This window comes from Alligator sinensis, unplaced genomic scaffold, assembly GCF_000455745.1.
Source record: "Alligator sinensis unplaced genomic scaffold, ASM45574v1 scaffold499_1, whole genome shotgun sequence".
NCBI classification, from domain to species: domain Eukaryota; kingdom Metazoa; phylum Chordata; order Crocodylia; family Alligatoridae; genus Alligator; species Alligator sinensis.
The window spans coordinates 2595294-2602369 of NW_005841864.1; the positions used below are offsets into that span (position 1 = coordinate 2595294).

The following is a 7076-nucleotide window of genomic DNA, read 5'->3' on the forward strand; positions in this document are numbered from 1 at the left end:
CGGCCAGCTTGTGGCCTTTATTTCTTGTCACTCCTGGTAGTGCTTGGGGCAACAGGGACTCCCCCAATGCCTGCTGGTCTCCCCCGACTAGTTCGTAAACGGCCACTAGATCCCACCTCAGCCTTCTCTTGTGGAGGCTGAACAGGTTCAGATCCCATAGCCTCTCCTCGTAGGGCCTGCCCTGCTGCCCCCTGATCATGCGGGTGGCTTTCCTCTGGACCCTCTCCATGTTGTCCACATCCCTCCTGAAGTCCGGTGCCCAGAACTGGATGCAGTACTCCAGCTGTGGCCTGACCAGTGTCACAAAGAGGAGGAGGATCACCTCCTTGGACCTGCTTGAGATACATCTGTGGATGCATGACAAGGTATGGTTGGCCTTCCTGACCGCGCCCCCACACTGTCGGCCCATGTTCATTTTGGCATCAATAATGACACCAAGAGCCTTTTCTGCCTCCACACTGACGAGAAGGGAGCTCCCCAGCCTGTAGGTATGCTGCTGGTTCTTCCTCCCCAGGTGCAGTACCTTGCACTTGTCGGTGTTGAAACCCATCCTGTTCTCATCTGCCCACCCCTGTAACCTGTCCAGATCCAATTGCAGCCTATTCCTCCCTTCTAGCGTGCCCACTTCTCCCCACATCTTAGTGTCATGTGCTAATTTGAACAAGGTGCTTTTCACCCATTCGTCCAAGTTGCTGATGAAGATGTTGAACAGTGCGGGCCCGAGGACCGAGCCCTGGGGGACCCCACTGCCCACATCCCTCCAGGTCAAAAATGACCCGTCCACCACCACTCTCTGGGTGCAGCCCTCCAGCCAGTTAGTGACCCATCTGACTATGTAGGTATCGACACCACAGTCTCCTAGTTTTTTAATGAGAATGGGGTGAGAGACAGTGTTGAAGGCCTTCCTAAAGTCCAGAAAGACTATGTCCACTGTGACACCTGCGTCCAAGGATTTTGTGACCTGGTCATAGGCCACCAGGTTGGTCTGACAGGACCTGCCTCTAATGAACCCGTGTTGGTTGCCCCTGAGCATAATCTCCCCTGCTGGCCCCTCGCGGACATGCGCCAGGATAATTCTCTCAAAAAGCTTACCCAGGACCGAGGTAAGACTAACAGGCCTATAGTTTCCTGGGTACTCCTTCCTCCCTTTTTTGAAAGTGGGGACTACATTGGCCCTTTTCCAGTTGGAGAAGGTGAGGGAAGCACACCTCCTAGTCCATTACTCCTTGTGCTACTCGCAGCATGTTACTCCCCTGGTGGCATGGCTGGCATGGGGGTCCTGGTGGCAGAAGCAGCAATGAGTCTTGCCACTGTGCTCCACTCTGCCCTCCCACGCTGGGTTCCTCCCACAGGGCCGTGGAGGTGGCTTCTGCCTGGTGCTGATCCAGCCACACTGCAGCCCCATGCTCTGCTATGGACATACCAATCTGGGAAGACATGCCTCCCCAATGCATCGCCTATGGCCAGGCACCCCCCCTTCCCCATATACCCACCTCCTTCCCCAAACACTGGGAGGCTTCAGGTCAGGAGTGGGGAGCACCAGCAGGAAAGGGACACCAGGGGTAAGGCGGGATGTGGCACCAGGGGTCAGGAGTGATGTGCACCAGCAAGGCCAGGGGGCTGTGGGTTGGGAGTGAGAGGCACCGGCTTATCAGGCCTGCTCATCACCACAAAACAGCAGGAGACAGCTGCAGCTGGATCTGGACAGCAGTGGGGGACAGCTACAGCTGGATCTGCATCCTGGTGACCAAAGTGGGCAGGAGGAGTTCTGATTTTCTATAATAAAAAAAAAATCAAATGCCAAAATATATGGGTATTTAGAATTTATTTTCTTATAGTGATTGAGGCACTGGTAGGCTTCCCAATTGCTTTAAAATTGTAAATTTATCAATAAAATATTGTGGTCAGCTGATACCTATATGTATAATGGTGTTTCATTTTAATAGCAGAAAAACATGGATTTTGCTTTTAATCACAGAATTTGAGGGGGGGCAGAATAATCAGAGAAGTTTGGATTTTTAAATGGAGAAAACCAGGATCCATGCTGATCACTGTAGTAGCTTTCTCCAGAACCACTTCACTCTGAGTTAATCTTTCTTGAAAGCACGTAACCAAAACTATACAAAGCATTCAGAATGACTTCTTGCCATTGTCTCACACAATATTATTAATACTCCCTTGTTTCTACTGAAGATACCTTATCGCCTACACCTTAAAACTGTATTTGCCTTTGAATTTTATCTGCCAGTTTAGCAGCTCAGAGTCATCCTGTGATCAACCTAGATATGCAGATTTTTTTCTCTTAAATGCTCTCGACTGATCACTGCCCATCTTATAGCAGAAATTCGTGTTACTTGTCTGTAAGAGCATAACTTTATGCTCTGTTCTATAAAACGTCATCCCTCTCCTATTACATAAGCCCTGAAGATCATCTAATTATCCTTACATGCTATTCCAATCCTGTGTTGACGATTTCTGCTAAATACATGTAATCGGCCAAATTAATTAGCATACCCTTATTTTGTATGCCACTGTCAAAAAATGAAGAATGATCCTTGAGGTACTCTGCTAGGAACCACTCTCCAGCCATTTATGTGGTGAAAGGACCTTTTTAATTTCTTTGCAAGGTCTAGCTCAGCACTACAAACCATTCGTTTGTAGTGCTGATGCACGTTGTAATACTACAAAAGTATAGTGCTATGTAGGTGTGCAGGAAAGCTTTCTGGCCAAGGGGTAACAGAGGACTGCTCCTTAGATTCTCTCCTGTCAGTGAGCTCAGTAACTGATAGCCTGCCCTCTGACAGGCTGTCAGGGATCTGTGGTTCTTCCCAGTATTTCTGCAGTGGTGGTGGCAGCTCTTCCTGCTGCTGCTGCCACCGTAGGAACAGGGGATATTCCTGGTGTTCCCTCAGGGGCTGTGGAAGCAGGAAGAGCTGCAATCACCCCCTTGGGAAGAGTGGCTTTTCCCAGTTTTCCCAAGCATGGGTGGCAGCACTGAGGTCTTCTATCATAAGAAAAGCAGCTCTTCCTGTTGCACTCCATAGCATGTCTTCAACAGGTCACTGCAACTGAGTTAACCACTATGGACCCAGGTGCTCTCCCTCCCCGCCCCCGCCTCTTACCAGCACTACAACAGTATTGCAAAAAAGCTCCTTTTTGAAAAAGGTACTATTTTGTGGTGATTTCACCATCCTTGTAGTGCTACAAATAGTTTGAATGGCTAAACACTCACTTTCTGTAATGCTACAATGGCATTAATAGTGCTACAAATATAACACTTGACCATGCCTCAGCTTGACTTCTTACACTTATTTTATCCTTATAAAACTTTCCGAGCGTCAAGAGGCAGCTTTCTTTGCAACAGTCTCTCTTTTTGTTCCATGTTTTCCCTTTGCTTACACCCACTAATCTTTTTGAGGGAGCTGGTTATCATCCAATTAAATTAGGGGCCCTTCTCTGCAAAATTCTGCCCCTTCACCCTTCATTGGGATGCACATTCCAAAAAGTTTTTGCTACTTGGACTTAAGGAAATTCCAAGTCTCCTCCACACTCAGATCCCTGAGCTCTTCAGATCAGTTGATGCCACTGGTTGCCCTCATTTCTCAAAATTCAATCTTTGAAAAAGAACAGAAAATGTTAAATACAGACCTGTTTATCTTTCCACTTAAATTGTATTGTAACAGGAGGGGCGTCCTTGGGTCACCGTGCTCTCTCCTAGTTGCCCTCTGTACTGTGCCAAGCTGCCTACCAAGCACCCTCACATCTCGCCTGCCACGACTCTGATGTAGTATGTTTTATTGGGAGGCTACCTTTCTTCCTCTTGGCCATGATTCTCTTGCTGTCACTAGTCCCGTTTCTAGAATGGGTGTTCCGTGCAAACAGGTCCCCTGTACCACGCCCCAAGCCTCGCAGATGGAACGGATGATCTTCAGTCTCTGGTCTCATACTATCCCTTGGGCTCTCCGCAGCCCTGTCTCTCAACGGCGCCCCACTGCGCGTTCCGGCTCTCTGCAGCCGTCTGTCTCTCAATGGTGCCCCACTGGGCGTTCGGGTTCTACACAACCTTTTCTCGTTTTGCCTTACCAGGCACTCGGGGTCGGCACACTCCCGCTGCTGCGCTCTTTTTGGCACTCGGGGTCAGTACACTCCCGCTGCTGCCCTTTCGGGCTTACGTTGGTCATTGCCCCCCGCTCTGGGGCCTCTCACAGTGCTGCCCCCACTCTGGGGCTGGGGTCCCCACACTACCATGAGTCCCCTTATGAGGCCTCCTCCATTCCCTTATAGCCTCACCCAAACCTCCAGTCACAAACAGCAAACACAAAGCATAAGCCCCTAGGCTATAACATAAATCTCAGCCCTCTGGCTCCAACATTCTTCCTGCCACACCAGGGGTGCTCCATCTCTCACCATCTCAAGCCGTTCGTGTATTCAAGCTTCTCATTACTCTCTCCGGCACAGCTCCTTCTCCCTTAGCTGTCAGCAGGGAACTGCCTCCTGGCCTCCAGCCTGTGATTTATATAGGAGCCAGGCCCTGCCCCTTCTGGTCAGCTGACTAGGCAGGTGTGGGTCACTAGTTTGCTCTGGTTACCCCAGCAACCAGCACCTGCGTGGTTATTCCAGCTCTCCAAGTAGCAGGCACCTTAGTGCCCTGCTACATGCATCAACTTGGGATCTTTCAATCTAAGTTCGTTTTCTATAACTAGTTCTTCTATGTCTTTTGTGTTTATGAAAAACAAGTCTAAAATAGCATCACCTCATGCTGGTTCTGTAACTATAGGGTGAAGAAATCTGCCAGTGATTACAATCCATGCGTAGCAGGACCCCACCTTCATTAGAAACATTTGTTTTCCATTCTACATCTTGGAAGGAAGTCTACCATAATAATTCTTAGCATTAGATTACAAGTCTCAAACTTTTTTTGATGTAAAGCTTTTCTTATCATTCTTGCTAGTCTCAAGCCCAGATCTGTTAGTTTCTAAGTTACTCAGGTGAAATCCATCTGTCAAGAATGCCATGAATTCTCACTCCACAAATATCCCCAAACCTTCCACATAAAACAAATCCTTGAACCCTTTGTTAGTCTTCATTTTCTTGCAACATATTTGCTCACTTTTTCTGAGGATCAGAAAATTACATTGAAGATTACCTACTCATTATTACAGAGCTGGGGATCTTCTGCCACATATAAAAAAGAATTCCAGATAGCTTGACAGTATTGGAATGATGCTATAGCCATGATGGTCCAGGAGATATATGGGGCAAGGATTATTGTGGGTGATCTTTTATTGGACCAATAAATAATTAATAAGCAAAATAAATAATTTCAGCTGGTTCAATAAAAGACATTATCCACAAAAATCCATGCCATTCAGCTTTATATAATATCTTTTTCTTTTTATTGAAAATAATAAAGAATAACAATCCATTTCAGCTTCATTAGTCAATTACATCATTCTTCAACACAGCTGCCTAGCCAGTCATTCACCATTTTCTATTCTAGGTGTTGGCAATTCCTACCTAAGTATAGTATTTTGCATTTGTCCGTCTTGAAAATCAATAGGATACAATTTAAAAAGGACACGTGGAAAGTAATGATTGCACAAATACATAATGGGGAAAAACTGTCTAGGCAGCAGGTCTGCAGAAAAGAATCTTGTGGATACTACTATGATCCAGTGGATCACAAACTGGACACAAGTTAACGATGTCATATTACTGTGAAAAAAGCAAGCAAACTAATAGGTGCAATCAGGAGTGTCATATGTAACAGCCCTGGCACACATTCACTTAATGGCATTATGGAATCTGATCCACAATCCCAATAATACTGCCTGCCATGCTATACGTGCATGGCAAGACATGTGATTTTGGGATCACAAAACAGATTCCAATCGTGCTACTACTACTTACCAGTGTAGGAAGAGTGTGGGATCATGATCTTGGGCTTCCCCTGCACTGGGAAGTTGCAAGACAGGTCCCCACAGCCTGACATGAGCTTGTACAGTATAGTGCAGCGCTGAAACCTTAGAGGAGATCATTTGAGAACCCACTCCCAATTAGCTGTCAGTTCCAGCCTCTAGACCACACCAGGGCCAGTTCAGGGCCCCAGATACTCACTTATTATCAGTGTTCATTGTAACTCCAGTACATTGACCATACAGCCATGATCATTCTGTGGAAATGAAGATTTATCTTTTCTCAGTGCATGACTGGACTAGGAGTGTGCACTCCTCCTAGCTGGTAAAAACATCTCTGGTAAAGGCTGCATTGACTGAGCAAGAAAGACAGGGCTGATGCATCACAGGCCAAGGAGTTGGCTTCTGGCACATCTCGGCTTGTTTTCAGTGGTCAAGCAGAAGAAAGCAGAGAGGGGTTTGGAACAGAAGGGCACCCGATGGCATGCAAGCACCCTAGAAGTGTGTGTCAAGGCATGCCCAAGCTGCATTTGGGTTTGAGGCATGGCATATGTCAACTCCAGTCATGGGACCCACAGCTCAGTTCACATGGATAGCAAATCTTGTGTGTAGCACAATTGCACATGCCAGGACCCCAGGATCAAGGAGAGGTTCCCTGAATTCTTGTTGTTTATAAAACTGTATCATAGTTTCATAGTAGCTAGGGTCAGGAGGGACCTGATCAGATCAAGCCTGACCCCCTGCCACAGGCAGGAATGAATGCTGGGTTCACAAGACCCCAGACAGGAGATCGTCCAACCTCCTCTTGAATTTGCCCAAGGTAGGGGTGAGGACCACTTCCCTGGGAAGCTGGTTCCAGATTTTGGCCACCCTAACTGTAAAATATTGCCTTCTGATCTCTAACCTAAACCTATTCTCCATCAGCTTATTACCATAAGGGAGGTCCTCCTTCCTCCCTTTCTTCAAAATTGGGACCACATTAGCTAGTCTCCAATCCACCGGCACCTGGCCAGATGACCACAAATGCTCATACAGCCGGGCCAAGGGCTCCACGATGACCCCTGCCAGCTCCCTCAACACCCTTGGGTGGAGGGCATCTGGGTCCGCAGATTTAAAAACGTCTAGCCCTTCCAGAAGATCCCTAACTACATCTGCGCTGAC

General features: G+C 47.4%; 1 protein-coding gene and 1 long non-coding RNA gene across 9 annotated transcripts in view; one reads left to right on the top strand and one right to left on the bottom strand.

Annotated features, from left to right (window-relative positions):
* LOC112552141 overlaps positions 1-7076 on the top strand; it is an 85547-nt gene that overhangs the window by 26714 nt on the left and 51757 nt on the right. The window lies entirely within an intron of this gene.
* The window catches only part of FAM135A (family with sequence similarity 135 member A), a 127811-nt gene that overhangs the window by 5717 nt on the left and 115018 nt on the right, over positions 1-7076 (bottom strand). The gene's annotated exons all lie outside the window — the stretch shown is intronic.